At 50.2% G+C, this 14,496-nt stretch overlaps 2 long non-coding RNA genes across 5 annotated transcripts; one reads left to right on the top strand and one right to left on the bottom strand.

Annotated features, from left to right (window-relative positions):
* Window positions 1–447: 447 nt before the first annotated feature.
* On the top strand, window positions 448–12,892 carry LOC131498992 (uncharacterized). 3 transcript variants are annotated; one of them, XR_009255686.1, is made up of 3 exons: window positions 462–1,857; window positions 1,968–3,191; window positions 11,241–12,892. It is a non-coding gene; the product is annotated as an uncharacterized LOC131498992 (long non-coding RNA). The 3 variants fall into 3 exon arrangements; XR_009255684.1 differs by having other exon boundaries at window positions 463–1,857; window positions 11,371–12,892; XR_009255685.1 differs by lacking the exon at window positions 11,241–12,892 and having other exon boundaries at window positions 448–1,857; window positions 1,968–3,542.
* On the bottom strand, window positions 11,447–14,445 carry LOC131498997 (uncharacterized). 2 transcript variants are annotated; one of them, XR_009255694.1, is made up of 3 exons: window positions 14,290–14,445; window positions 13,406–13,602; window positions 11,447–11,548 (listed from the first exon to the last, which is right to left on the bottom strand). It is a non-coding gene; the product is annotated as an uncharacterized LOC131498997 (long non-coding RNA). The 2 variants fall into 2 exon arrangements; XR_009255693.1 differs by lacking the exon at window positions 11,447–11,548 and adding an exon at window positions 12,089–12,300.
* Window positions 14,446–14,496: the final 51 nt, after the last annotated feature.

Raw genomic sequence — 14,496 nt, 5'->3', positions numbered from 1 at the left:
TTAGGATGTTTCCCAGAGCATTCACATTCTGCTGTTCCTTATGGGGCTGGCTCTGGCCAGACAGTACCCACGGCTGAGCCACTGCATGTGGGATGTTTCAGAAGCCAGTGACATTTAGGGATGTGGTGGTGGACTTCACATGGGAGGAATGGGGACTTCTGGGCCCCACACAGAGGATCCTGTACCATGATGTGATGCTGAGGAACTACAGCAACTTGGGTCCCTGGGTGAGGTTTCCCTGTCTCTTCTTCATCCATGTCACATGTCTGTTTCCACATGTGTTCACTACATGGGTGTATTTATCCCCTGCCTTGTCCCCAGTAACCCACACCCAGATAGGTCCTTGCTCTGACCTGTGTCCCCCAGTTGGGTCCCTTCTGTGCAGAGTGGACACCCTTTCCCCCATTCCCTAAACGATAAGAATGGCTCACTGCACCCAAGCCATTTGTACAAACAACTTGATTTACACTGAATCCCTACTTCCCTTCTGGGAGCCCGGAATTTTGGTACGTGCTACACAGCCAGTGCCTGCATGGCCAGCCTCTAGTAAAACCCTAAGCTCTGAGCCTCTGACAAACTGTAGACAACACTTCAGTGTCAGAATCCAGAGCTGGAGGGGTTAGGTGCATGCTGTGTGGCTCCACTGGGAGAGGACTCTGCCCCTGCGCCTTTTCCCTTTGTTGATTTTGCCTGGTGTCCTTTTGCTCTAATCAGTCACAGCCGTGAGTATGACTCTGTGCTGAGAACTGTGTGAGGAGGAATCACCAAGCCTGTGGGTGGTCTTCCAGACCCTGATCCATTCACTCTTCTGTCCTCAACTGCAAGAGTCCTGCTGAAAGCCACATACCTGCATTGTCCAGTCTGACTGCTGCGGTTCTGTCCATCTTCCCGATTGGCTGTGCATGTTCAGGTTGGATCCTGAGCATACTTCTTTGCTTATTTTTCAGGCTCAAAGCCTGGGCCCCGAGCTGCATGGCTACCTCTAGACAAAGGTGCTCTGCTTCGGGGGCAGATGACAATGGGACTCACAAGGCAGGATTTCTGGCACACCATCGTGAGAGAAGTCACAGAGCATGAAGGCCAGGTGACAGACACTGCCGAGCAGTGACACGCAGCCAGCGGAAGAAGAGCCCAGAGTGGAACCTTGCAGGAACTTTCTTCTGGCGCCCATTCCTTGTTGAGCATCAGGGCAATCCCCAGGGGTGCAAGATCTCACAAGCCAGGTTGGCAAGAAGGGCCTCACCTGTGTTTCAGTCCTAGATCGGGGGTGCCCTGCCAAGGACACTGTATGTGTATGGAAGCCCTCAGCTCTTTTCCAGGCCTTAGTCTCCCACGAGGAGTTCACACTGAGGAGGATACATTGGTGTATGGTGGGTGCAAAGATGGCTTTAGCAAGAACGCATGCCTTGCGGGCTATCAGTGGGTTCCCACTAAATGGAAGCCCTACACATGCAAGGAGTGTGGGAAGGCCTTTGGACAGACACACATGTCATTCAGCACCAGAGAACCCACACTGGCAAGAAGCTGTACACATGCTGGCAATGCGGACAGGCCTTCAGCAAGAACTCGTGCCTCGTAAGCACCGTGCATCCACACAGGTGGAAAGCCCTATGCGTGTGGCTACTGCAGCAAGCGCTTCTGAGAGAACTCATCCCTGGCCAAGAACCAGCAGGTACACACAGGCAAGAAGCATATACCTGTGGCGAGTGCAGGCATGCCTTCAGCCAGAGCACTCACCTCGTACAGCACCAGCGAGTCCACATTGGGGAGAAGCTGTTCACCTGTCACGAGTGTGGCAGAGCCTTCACCAACTCCTCGGCCCTCCTGGTCCACCACAGAACCCACAGCCATGTGTGTGTGTGTATGTGTGTGTGAGAGAGAGAGAGCTGGGGGGGGGGGGGGCAAAAACCAAAGTGTGCATGTTCTCACCTTGCTTTCTACCCAGTGTGTGAGGACACAGAGAGCAGCCATATGAGTGTCACACATGCTGCAAGGTGTTCAGCCTCAGCTCATCCCTGACCGAGCACGAGCGCTGCCACACAGGAGAGAAGCCATACACGTGCCAGGAATGTGGGAAAGCCTTCAGCTAGAGCTAGTCCCTCAGCAAGCACCTGAGGACACACACGGGTGAGAAGCCATATGCATGCAATGCCTGTGGCCACGCCTTCAGCCAGAGTGCCTCCCTGGCCAAGCACCAGTGAGTGCACACCAGCGAGCGGCCCTACACGTGTGGAGAATGTGGGAAGACCTTCAGCCAGAGCTCCTACTTGACCCAGCACCTCAAGAGCCATAGTGATGAGAAACCGTTTACATGCGGTGAGTACAGGAAACCCTTCGGCAATTCTTCAGCCCTGGTCCTGCAGCAATGGGTGCACACGGGTGAGCAGCCCTACACGTGTGGAAAATGCAGGAGGACTTTCATCCAGAGCACGTTCCTCACTCAGCACAAGAGGATCCACACTGGGGAGAAGCCTTTTGTTTGTGGAGACTGTGGAAGGGCCTTTGTTCAGAGCTTCTCCCTCACTCTCCACCTCAGGACACACGCCGGGGAGAAGCCCAACAAGTGCAACGAGTGTGGCAAGGCTTACATCCAGATGTCACACTTCACTGAGCACTACCGGGTGCACACGGGGGGAGCAGCCCTATGCGTGCCATGCATGCAGCAAAGCCTTCAGCCGCATCACCAGCGCGTCCACGTGGGTGCCAAGCCCTTCATATGCAGCCTGTGTCAGAAAACCTCCCTTGAGGCTGCGGCCCTTGTTCTGCATCAGAGGATTCATGCCAGACAGGAGCCCTTTGAGTGTCACAAATGTGGGAAAGCCTTCAGCTAGAGCAGATCCCTGGCCCAGCATTGGAGAATTCATTCCCAGGGGATGCCATGTGAGTGCAGCAACTATCAAAAAACCCTTGGCAACTGTTTGGTTCTCATCCATCAGTGAACTGGGGATGTGCCAGATGGGGTAGAGACCTGCTGTCTGTCCTTGGTGTGTTGTTCTTCATCCAACAGGGGGCCCTGTGAGTGGCAGGAACTGTGCAGAGCAGCCCCCTTGCACATCATATACACTTCTCTCTGCAGGGTCACACGGTTGGGTGAGAAAGCGGAGTGAGCCTTCAAGAGGAACAACAGCCCCTCCCATTCTCCATGCTCCGGGTTCCACAGATATCCACCAGGTGGTAGGAGAGATCCACAGGTATGGATGGTCTTCTCAGCAGGCCTGGAACAGAGTTCATTTTGGTTTTTACCTCGGGGGAAAAATGAAATTTAAAAACAAAAAACTTAAAAGATGCTTTTATCAGTTGTTTGTGCCTTGTATTAACTCAGGCCACATGGTTTCAGATCATGTGGCTTGGTTTGAGGTTGTTTTGTTATTTTTGTTTTTTTGTTTTTTGTTTTTTTGGATTTGTTTTGTTCCTCTGCCAAAAAGTAAGGTTTATAATGCTGAAATGTGTGTGTGTCACAAAGCCCAGACCTTTAAAAAGACTTTGTGTGTCATTCATCAGCTTCAGCACAAAGACTTCATTAAAATCAGTCAAGACAGCGACATTCGTGTAAGACTTTAACACTTCATAAGCACTTTACACACATCACTCCATTTCATCTTCTCAGCAGCCATGGGGTGCAGATATTGTTAACCCCACTTCATAGAAAAGGAGCTGAGATTTTGAGAAGTTAAACCACTTTCCTGAGGCCACCAGCTAGAAGCCACTCGTTTTTCAGGATGAAAACATGGGAGTTAGTAGATAGGGACAGAGTGGCAAACAGTTCCCCCATCCCTTTCAGTATATGCCAGGGGTATTTACTGTAAGGAGGCAGCTCTAGAATTTAATGTTCTCTCAAGAATGTGAGATGGCGGGGTGATTGGGTCGCACCTGAAAAAGCAGGTCAAGTCCTCATCTGGCTGACTTGAGGCAAAGGCAAAAATAGGAGCTGGGCAGCCATTGCTCAGTCCAGACGTTGGTCACATGCCTCCTGGAGCCGTTCCTTTGTCCCAGCAGAGGTGTGGTCTTTCACTTCTCTGCACAGCTTCACTCGGATTCTCTGTGGCCATCAGAGTACAGTCTGGCCTTGAAGCCGCTGCACTCAACCACCAAAGCCCATCTTTCCAGGTTCATTTCCAGCCATCCCACAGGCAGCCTTTGTTGTCCAATCCCAGCTTGTTTTGGTCTCCTGTCCTTGGTACCAGCACCAGGGCACCTCCTCACTGGCTGAATCCCCTGTGCCCCCCACGGCGGCACGGACCTTGTGTTGTCATTGTCCGTGTCCTCATTCAGAGCCCACCCTGGACCTAGAGCCCCTTTAGCACACATCCCTGTCTCATGCCTCTATAGACCCATCCCCTGTCACATGGCAGGACCCAAATCCACAGGGAATGAGTGAGTGAACCAGCGAGACACCAAATGCAAAACGACTGTAAGGGAGTCCCCAAGACCACCTGCAGGTCCAGTGACTCACAAGGACTCCTAGAAGTCAGAAAAGGTAGAGATACTGTTTATTATAGTGAAAAGGATAAGATTATAATCACAAAGGTAGAAAGTACACAAACAAATCCAGGAGACACCAGGTACAAGCTGCCATTTGTCCTGTCCCAGTGCAGTCACACAGACGGCTCCATACTTCCTGCTAAGAGTGACAATACACATGGAGTACTGGCAGCCAGGGAAGGTCACCCAAGCCTGCTGATATTTACCGGGGGTGACCACATACATGCAGAATGCCTGCATGACTGACTTTAGTTACTGAGCCTCAAGCTGTCTCAGAGATCAGCCTGGTACAGTGTGACTCAAGGTCCCCATCATAAATCACAGACGTAGCCTAAGGCTCCCAGTAAGGAAAGACTCTTATCAGGCAGGATATTCCAAGGGCTTGCCATCCAAGGGCCAATCCATTCTTTGTAATATGCAGTTTGGACACCCCAGATCTGCTGAGTTCTACTCTATTGCACAATGACCCTGCACAGCTGGTGACCAGTGACACCTCCTTACCCAGCCAAGTGTCACAGCTTCTACCACAGCACACCAGAGAAGAGGTGTCAGCTGACCGGAGGCAGTGTAGGTCAGAATGCTCAGGAGTCTCCCAGGAGAAGAGGCAACTTGGTTTTGTAGGAGCAAGATTGCCTTAGGCAGTGCACCCTTGGGAGAGCGTTCCACGTGAGCCCCAGGGACCAGGCTGAGAGGCAGGAAGACCTGGGCAGCTGGGGACCCTCTGAGGCACCACATGGCATGGATGGGGCAGGCTTGCAGTGGGCCGCCCACTCAGCCTCTGTAAAAACAGGGACCGTGTCTTGGCAGCAAGGTGGAGGGACGAGAAGGGATGTGACAGTGCCAGTCCTCAGCATACTTTGCTTCCTTCCCTCAAGGGGTGGTCAGGCGTAACCAGCTAAAACCAGTTCCATGGGTTTGGAGCCCAGCCCTCCCCAGATGAGTTCTGGGTCTTCACTCTCTGCTTCTGTCCCTCATGTTCCTTGTCTGTAAAATGGGGATGGTGACCCCCAGCCTGCAAGGATTTAACATGTTAACTGGTAGAGAAAGTGTATGTTGGGTGCGAGTGTTGTTGCACCAGGAAGCAGCCTCCCTCTGGGGCAGGTGAATGATGGTCACAGATTGGCTGCGGTCGGGTGATGAGAAAGAAGTGCAACCAACAACTAGCATGAATGGCCCTGCGGAAGTGTGGCTGGCCAGGGGGCGAGGGCAGCAGTTGTAGGGGCCTGGGCTTTCACATGGAAAAGACTGAGCTCTGCTGGCGCCCGATGGTCAGGGCAGAGGCTGACACAGCACCACACAGGAGCAGGGGCCTATCCGGAGAATGTCCCCAGGGCAATTCATTCTTTCTGTAAGGCCAGGTGGTCTTCAAGTTCTTTGCCTGTTACTTTGATTGCTCACCCGTGTTGTTCTTATATCAAACATCTGCGTGCAAAGAGCTGTCCAGATGCTGTGTGGAGGGCAGAGAGCCGTGGGCACTGGGGCACTGGCTGCAGGAGGCAGAGTCTGGGTATCCCGGCAAGGGGGAGTCCATGGGGCCTCAGGGCTCTCCGTTCACTCCTTGGGGTGGCCACTGGTGGGGTGTGCATCTGCACTTGAACACACGCTCACACAACATCACACACTCGCACGCTGACAAAGATTCTCTCCATGACCAAACTTCAGTCAGGCTGTTCTGAGGAGAGTTTGATGAGGCCTCAAACCTCGAGCTCCTGTGTCCTTTCTTATAGAGTCTAGTTCCAGGAAAAGTCTTGCTAAGTCGGTTTAGGGAGAATTTCCCACCTTCCAAATATGATCACTCTCACTGTCTACTCAGGTTCCTCCCCCTCCCCGCCTTCCCCACCCTGTGATGTCTGATCCCCCTGGCCTGCCTTCAGCAAGAATCCTGTTAAATGTCCCCTTAACCCCTGAGACTTTCTCTTTTTTTTTTTAATTTTTTTTAAATGTTTTACTTATTTTTTTTTAATTTTTTTTTTCAACGTTTTTTATTTATTTTTGGGACAGAGAGAGACAGAGCATGAACGGGGGAGGGGCAGAGAGAGAGGGAGACACAGAATCGGAAACAGGCTCCAGGCTCCGAGCCATCAGCCCAGAGCCTGACGCGGGGCTCGAACTCACAGACCGCGAGATCGTGACCTGGCTGAAGTCGGACGCTTAACCGACTGCGCCACCCAGGCGCCCCTGTTTTACTTATTTTTAAGACAGAGACAGAGCATGAGCAAGGGAGAGGCAGAGAGAGAGAATCTGAAGCAGGCTCCAGGCTCTGAGCTGTCAGCACAGAGCCGGACGTGGGGCTCGAACTCACAAACTATGAGATCATGACCTGAGCCGGAGTTGGACGCTCAACTGACTGAGCCACCCAGGCGCCCCGAGGTTTTCTCTTAGTAACTGTTTATCCGCTGGTACCCACCCTGCTTCCTGACTATAAATCCCCACTTGTCCTCACTGGATTCAGAATTGAGCCCAGTTCTATAATGAGGTCTATTTCCCACTTTGCAATAGTTTTTCTTAATAAAATCTGTTTTATTACCTTAACTGCTGCTAGGAATAACTTTAACAACATGCACACTGCTGACATTCATTCCCACACTTCTACACTTCCACACACATTCCCCACGGTAGCTGGATGACCCTGGATGCCAAGGCAGCTACCTAGCAGAGGGAGCATCTGGGCCTCTCCCCCTGGAGTCCTGAGAGTGAGATTTGGCTGACACACACAGTGGTGGTATATGCCCCACCTTGGTGCTGAGATGGTCTGTGGGATGAAATCCAGGGCCTGCAGGCAGCTGCTACGTCCTCCAGGCAGGGGCTGGGCTGGTAGGAGAGCCTGCCTCTAGTAGGTGCCTCTGGGTATGTCTGCATGCATTCATACGTGTGTCTTTTCTTTCTTTTCTTTCTTTCTTTCTTTCTTTCTTTCTTTCTTTCTTTCTTTCTTTCTTTCTTTCTTTCTTTCTTTCTTTCTTTCTTTCTTTTTTTCTTTCTTTCTTTCTTTTCTTTCTTTCTTTTTTTATTTTTCTTTCTTTCTTTCTTTCTTTCTTTCTTTCTTTCTTTCTTTCTTTCTAGAAAAAGAGAGCGGGGAAGAGGGACAGATAGAATCTCAAGCAGGCTGCATACTCAGCGTGGAGCCCAACAGAGGGCTTAATCCCACGACCCTGGGATCATGACCTAAGCTGAAATCAAGAGTCAGACGCTCAACAGATTTATCCACCCAGGTGCTCCTATGTCTATTTTTTTTTTATAACAGCTTTTTAAAATAAGATGGAATTCACGTTCACACTTCTAAAGTGTACAATTCAATGGTTTGTAGTGTTTTCACTATGATGTGCCGCCGCCACCACTAATTCCAGAACATTTTTATCACCCCAAACAAAAACCCAATATCCATTAGCGGTCACTCTCCATCCCCCCTCCTCCAAGCCCCTGACAACCACTAATCTACTGTCTCTACAGATTTGCCTTTTCTGGATATTCCATATGAATAGAATCTTAAAACATGTGACCTTTGCATCTGGCTACTTTCATTGAGCATAATGTTTTCAAGGTTCATCCATTGTCAGCACTACGTTACTTTCTTTTTTTCTTTTTAATATTTATTATTTTTGAGAAAGAGAGAGCACGATCAGGGTAGGGTCAGAGAGAGGGGGACAGAGGATCCAAAACGGGATCCGAGCTGACAGCAGCAGCCCAATGTGGGGCTCGAACTCACAGACTGCAAGCTCATGACCTGAGCCGAAGCTGGACGCTTAAACAACTGAGCCACCCAGGGGTCCCAGCACTGGGTTACTTTCTATGGCTGAATAATATTCCATTGTATGAATAGATCACATTTTGCTTATCCATTCACTGGTTGATGGGGGTTATTGGGTTATTTCCACTTTTTGGCTATGATGAACAATGCTGCTATGAACACTTTGTGTGGGCACATGTTTTCAGTTCTCTTAGAATTGATGGGTCATAAGGTAACTCTGTGTTTGACTTTTTGTGGAAATGCTAAATTGTTTTCCACAAAGGCTGAATCATTCTTCATTCCCACCAGCAATAGATGAGGGTTCCAGTTTTTCAACCTCCTTGCCAACACTCATTGCTACCTGCCTTTCTGATTGTAGCCAGTGGGTGTGAAGTACCACCACAGTGTGGTTTTAATTTGCATTTCCATGATGACAAAGGATGTGGAGCATCATTCATATGCTTATTGGCCATTTGATTTCTTTGGAGAAATGCTTACTAAGTCCTTGCCCATTCTTTTTTTTTTTTTTTTTTTTTTTTTTTTTTTTAATGCTTGTTTGTTTATGTATTGAGAGAACAAGGAGGGGAGGGGCAGAGAGAGAAAGGGAGAGAGAATCCCAAGCAGGCTCTGCACTGTCAGCACAGAGCCCCACGCAGGGCTCAAACTCGTGAACCCATGAGATCATGACCTGAGCTGAAATCAAGAGTCAGACCCTTAACCAATGGAACAACCTAGGTAGCCTTTGCTCATTCTTAAATTGTTTTGTTGTTGTTGAGTTATAAGAGCTCTTTATATATTCTGGATACAAGTTGTGTTATCTGTATGTCTGTGTGAGTCTAAGTGTATGGCTATGTCTGAACAGGCACACCTTTGCCTCTCACCATGGACACAGGTAAGCAGAGGGTATCATGATCAGCTGAGAAGAGGTGAGAGTATCTTATCTCCAGATCTCCATGTTACAAAGTCAGGTTTATTATCTCCAGATTATGGAGAAAGAAGTAGAGGACCAGAGAAGTGAAGCCATTTGCCTGAGCAGGAGAGAGTAAGAGGCAGAACTGGTACACAAAAGGAGCCCACTGAAGAGGTGATTTATTGGTATGATTTTTGGGAGTGAGCATCTTAGGGCTGTTCCTTCGACAACAGAAGACAGCAAACCATAAGGAAGACCAAGAAGACCCAAGGAGATAGAGGCAATCAGTGCCACCCACAGGCCAAAGCCCAGTTTAGTGCTTGACGGGTGACATGGGTTTTGGTTGAGGAAAACAAAGGGTTCCTTGGATTAGGATCCCTTTGGTATGTCTGTCAGTGGTCAGAAAATACTAAGAGGCCATTTACACAAAATATCAGAGCAAGAAAATCCATGCAGACAGAAAGCAGATTAATGGGTGTCAGAGGCCAGGGGCAGAGGGAATAGAGAGTGACTGCTAATAAGCATGGGGGTTGTCTTGGGAGTGATGTAAGCCTTTTGGAATTAGAGAGCAGTGATGGTTGCACAACCTTGTGATTATACTAAAAAGTGAACTGTATACTTTAGAAGGGTGAACTTAAGGTATGTGAACTATAGCTCAAAAAAAGTTAATTTTTGGGGCGCCTGGGTGGCGCAGTCGGTTAAGCGTCTGACTTCAGCCAGGTCACGATCTCGCGGTCCGTGAGTTCGAGCCCCGCGTCAGGCTCTGGGCTGATGGCTCGGAGCCTGGAGCCTGTTTCCGATTCTGTGTCTCCCTCTCTCTCTGCCCCTCCCCCGTTCATGCTCTGTCTCTCTCTGTCCCAAAAATAAATAAAAACGTTGAAAAAAAAATTAAAAAAAAAAAGTTAATTTTTATTTTTTTAAGTTTATTTTTATTTATTTTGAGAGAAAGAGAGATAGCAAGCAGGGAGGGGCAGAGAGAGAGAGGGAAACAGAATCCCAAGCAGGCCCTGTCCTGTTAGCGCAGAGCCCAATGTGGGGCTTGAATTCACAAACTGTGAGATCATTACCCGAGCTGAAGTCACGAGTCGGATGCTTAAGTGACAGAGCCACCCAGGTGTCCCCTCAATTTGTAAAGAGGAAAGGATATGGAAAGAGGACCAGGTAAAAGGGCAAACCCTGGCAAAGGGGAGGGAAGCAATGAGAGTCTGTGAGGTGTAGGAGGAGGGAGATGAGATGCCTCAGGCCTTCAAGATGGTGGAAGGTGATGTGGGCAGTGGAGAGAGCACAGCTACCAGGTGCTGTGGTGCTGAAGCAGGTGTGAACTGTAGCTGAAGGCCTTGCCACACTCCCTGCACAGGCAGGGTTTCTGGCCCATGTAGGTGCGCTGGTGCTGGCTGAGGTGTGACCGCTGGACGAAGGCCTTGTGGCCTTGCCACACTCCCGCCAGGCACAGGGCCTCTCACCCATCCGGCCCCGCTGGTGCTGGCCAAGGTCTGCGCTGCCTTTAAAGGCTCTGCCACAGTCCCAGCACTCGTAAGTCCTCTTGCCTGTGTGGATCTTGTGACACTGAGTGTGGAACTCTGCCCAAAGGCCTGCCACACTCAATACACTCACACGGCTCCTCACCACTGTGTGTCCTCTGACGGTGGATCAGGGCGAGCTCCACCTGAAGGCTTTCCCACAATTCCAACACTGGTAGGGCTTCTCCCCTGTGCGAATCTGCAGGTGTTTCCACATGTCTGAGTTCCCCAGGAAGGCTTTGCCTACATTTGTACTGGTTCTCTCCAGTGTGGGTCCTCTGGTGCATTGTGAGTGTGGAGCTCTGAATGAAGGTTTTTCCACACTCACGGCATTCGGAGGGTTTCACTCCAATATGGATCCTCTGGTGCTCAATGCGGTCAGACTGGGAAAAAGACTTTCCCACAGGTGCTACACAGATAAGGCTTTTCCTAGGGCGAGTCCCCTAGTGCACAGAGAGGGCCAAGTGCTGCTTGAAACTCTTTCCACACAAGCCACACCTGCAGGGCTTCCTGTCCACACAGGTTGCCTACAACACATCTGGCTCTGGAACCTGCTCAAAGCTTCCTCCATGTGTGACTAACATGTGTGGTTTCTTCTCCACAGCAACATTCTTTTGTTTGACAGGCTCAAAGGTATCCTGACACTCCTCACAGCTTCACTGCCTCCATAACCTCTCCCCACACTAGGATTTTCCATGCTGGGGACTGACCATTGCTTAAATTCTTTTTCCCAGAAAAGCAAATGTTGCCCTATGTCCTCAGTAGGACCTCTGTTCCAGTTCCCTGAGTAGGCCTCAGGAGCGCCAAAGTGTGTGAACACAGACCCTCATGAGATCTCTTTTCTGACGACCTCCATTATTATCCTCGGGATGGATTGCAGCAGGTCCTTGAATATGCTCTGTGGTTGCCTTCCTTGATCAGAAAGAAACCAAGATCACAAATGTTAACTTTGTTGACTTTTCTGAACTGAAAGAAAGAAATCAAAAGGATTGATGATGTGGATGGAATTACTGGCTCATTTCTTCACCCCTCCTCGTGTATACACCTTTGGCCACATTTGTGGTTCCTCTCACTAAAGACAGCATGGATACCCTTTCCTTAACTTTGGGTGTGGCCATGTGACTCGTTTGGCCAATGGAATGTGAGTGGCATTGCTAGTATGTTAGTCTTGAGCCTGGGCGCAAGCCTGCTGGCATCTCTACCATCACCATGAGCCCTACAAAACAAGTGCAACAAAGATGGACCCAACCTGTAGCCTGGAGCCAAGCCCCAGCCAGAATAGCCAATCCTTAGACTCATGAGAGGAATAAGTGCTTATTTCTGTCAGTAACTGAACTGTTGAAACTATTCATTACAGAGGATAACTGATTGATACAGTGCCAAGTTAAAATGAACACTTCCTCAAAAAGATGAGGTTTGAAATCTGGGGAGAGGATGAGAAAGAGACAGAGAGGAAGAAAGGAAAGTCTATTCAGGAAAGCCCAGAGGCCTAGAACACTGGTTGAATAATCAGAGAATAAGCACAAAAGGGGTCTCCCAAGGGTCTGGAGTATGGAGTTGAAGGGCCATGGTGCATATGGAAGGTAAATGAGAATCCAGTTGTCTGTCCATCTGCCATTCAGTTATTCATTCCTTGTTCTTCAGCAAACTTTTCTTGTGCTGTGCTAAAGGCAAAGAGTACCTTGGCCTCAGGCCATGGAAAGGGCAGGACTCCTCCCAGCTCTAACAGCACAGACTCACAATCTGTACAGAGAGGAACGCCCTGAGGGAAGCTTCCATGGAGTTTCCAGGGTCACCCCACACCTACTGTCAGTCTGGGCTCGTTCCTCCCTGGCACCTGGGTCTCCTCTAGATGCTACCCTCTCTCTCCTCTCCTCAGGAGCCTCCCACAAAGTATCCCCACAGTCATACCAATGCCCCTTCCACCCATTATGGAGTGAAGTGTGTCCCCCCCAAATTCATATGTTAATATCCTAACCTAAGCCCTAGAATGTGACTGTATTTGGATATAGGACCTTTAAAGAGGTAATTAACATTAAACAAAGTCATGTGGGTAGGCCCTGTTCCAGTATGACTGGGAGAGAGAGACCAGGGGCATGCTAATGAGGAAAGGCCATGGTGAGGACACAGCAAGAAAGTGGCCATCTACTAACCAAGGAGGGAAGACTCAGGAGAAACCAACCCTGCCAACAACACTTTGATCTTGGACTTCCAGCTTCCAGAGTGTGAGAAAATAAAAGTTTATTGTTTAAGTCACCCAGCCCGTGGTATTTTGTGATGGCAGCTGTAGCAAACAAAAATACTTTCAGGGTCCTGAGCCAGCCTTGCTCTGCCCTTGGATGCTGTGCTTCAACCCATTAACCCTGTCCACTCCACCTTCAAAACAGATCTCTATCTGACCACTGATCGACACCTCTACCTCCACCATCGTGATCTGACCTACTCTGCTAACCAGGACTCCAGCAGCATTCACCTCCCAGGTCTCCCTACCTCTACCCTCACCCCAACAGTCTTCCCTTGTAACCACCACAAGAATCCTACAGAGCTAAAGTCACAGCACAGTCTTCTGCCCAAAGGCTTCCCATGGCTCCCACCTCTTTCAGGGTAGACATCAAAGTCCATTCATGGCCCATAAGCCCTGCAAGATCTGCCCCCTACAAGCCTCCCCATTCTGACCCTGTCCTTTCCTATCTCCTTCCCTCAATCCACTCCAGCTGGGCCTCCTTGTCTGCACCCACCTTGGGGCCTTGGCATTTGCATTTCATGTACCTGGAAAATTCTGAGTCCTTCCCTTTATTCAGGCCTCAGCTGGGATGCTAACTCCTCAGAAACAGTTCTTGTTTCTTTGATTACCGTCTGCCTCCCTAAAATAACATCAGCTCCATGGAGGCAGGCTGTGCCTCTCCTCTTCATTGCAGTGTCCCATCTGGAATAGCGATGGTCCTTACTGGCTGCTCAGTATGCATCTGGGGAAGGAAGACAATGTGCTCATTCTGGCTGCATGCAAAGGTCTGATGAGCTGAAGGGGACATGGTCACAGGCTGGGGGCAATAAGCACGGGCCGGGCGAACCTCAAAGCCTCACCTGCACACAGGTTGGGCCACCACCCTCCCTGTCCTGGGTCCCCAGCTGGGGTCTCCTGCTTAAATTCTCTCACACACCCACATGCACACACACAGAACACATTCTCACATACAATCACATGTCCAGACATCCATAGTATCACACAGTCACATCCATGATCACAGTCACAGTCACTGAAGCAATACACAGTCTGGGGCCTTTGTGCTGTATCAAGCCCTGCTGGGCACCTCCATGTCTCTGTCTCAAACACCATCACACAACGTGACAGCCGCATGTGGCTGCAGAATTATCACATACCATAACTAACACAAAGGTCACACCCACCCACACAGTTACACGCACAGAAATACCCACACGTGTGGTCACAGAGAATGACACGCGCAGCCCAACCTCTAGAGCACCAGCAGTCACACAGGACAGACACGTGGAATCACCTATGTATGGTCACAGTAAGCAACACACTACACACGATGCACACCCCACACAGTGACACCCTCTCCCCTCACCCCACGCACTATGCACGGTTCCACCTCCCGCACAGCCCCCCGCCCGCCCGCCCCTTCACTCACAGCCACCACAACCCCACAAAAGCCCAGCCTTCTACCCACTGCCCTGCCGGGACTACAACCCCCGGCGTGCCCCAGGGGGCGCGGGCTGAGGGCGCGGGGCCTTCGGGTGATTGTAGTCCAGGAGGGCGGGAGGGCGGCGCTGGGGCCGTGGAGCCTAAGACGCGACGCGAGCTCAAAGTTGCGGTCCGCGCGCAGGGGCGCCTGCTG

This window comes from Neofelis nebulosa, chromosome 17 (genome assembly GCF_028018385.1).
Source record: "Neofelis nebulosa isolate mNeoNeb1 chromosome 17, mNeoNeb1.pri, whole genome shotgun sequence".
NCBI lineage: Eukaryota > Metazoa > Chordata > Mammalia > Carnivora > Felidae > Neofelis > Neofelis nebulosa.
The sequence above is the reverse complement of the archived record's forward strand: the minus strand, read 5'-3'. Positions and strand labels throughout refer to the sequence as shown.